Source organism: Galeopterus variegatus, unplaced genomic scaffold (assembly GCF_000696425.1).
Source record: "Galeopterus variegatus unplaced genomic scaffold, G_variegatus-3.0.2 Scaffold16392, whole genome shotgun sequence".
NCBI classification, from domain to species: domain Eukaryota; kingdom Metazoa; phylum Chordata; class Mammalia; order Dermoptera; family Cynocephalidae; genus Galeopterus; species Galeopterus variegatus.
The window spans coordinates 38,173-38,441 of record NW_007742503.1 but is presented as its reverse complement, the minus strand read 5'-3'; positions in this window follow the sequence as shown (position 1 = coordinate 38,441).

Sequence of the window (269 nt, the reverse complement as noted above, 5' to 3'; positions counted from 1 at the left end):
CAAACATCTATCTGGTGAATGAAGATCCACGGGCAGGGCCGAGCCCTGTCTGAGCGTTTACACCCTGAGGGTGCCCACCCGTGGCCATCCCGGTCGCTACTTCCTGCTGCACCCGCAGCCAGCCTCTCAGTAACTCAGCGCAGTGGCTGAGGTTAGTGGCCGGCCGCCTACACCTTTCACAGCCGCGAGGCCTCAGGATCAGCTGCCCCCACCCCCGCTGGGAATCTGCACTTAACCCCAGAGTAGAACCTGTGCCAGGGACTCACAGC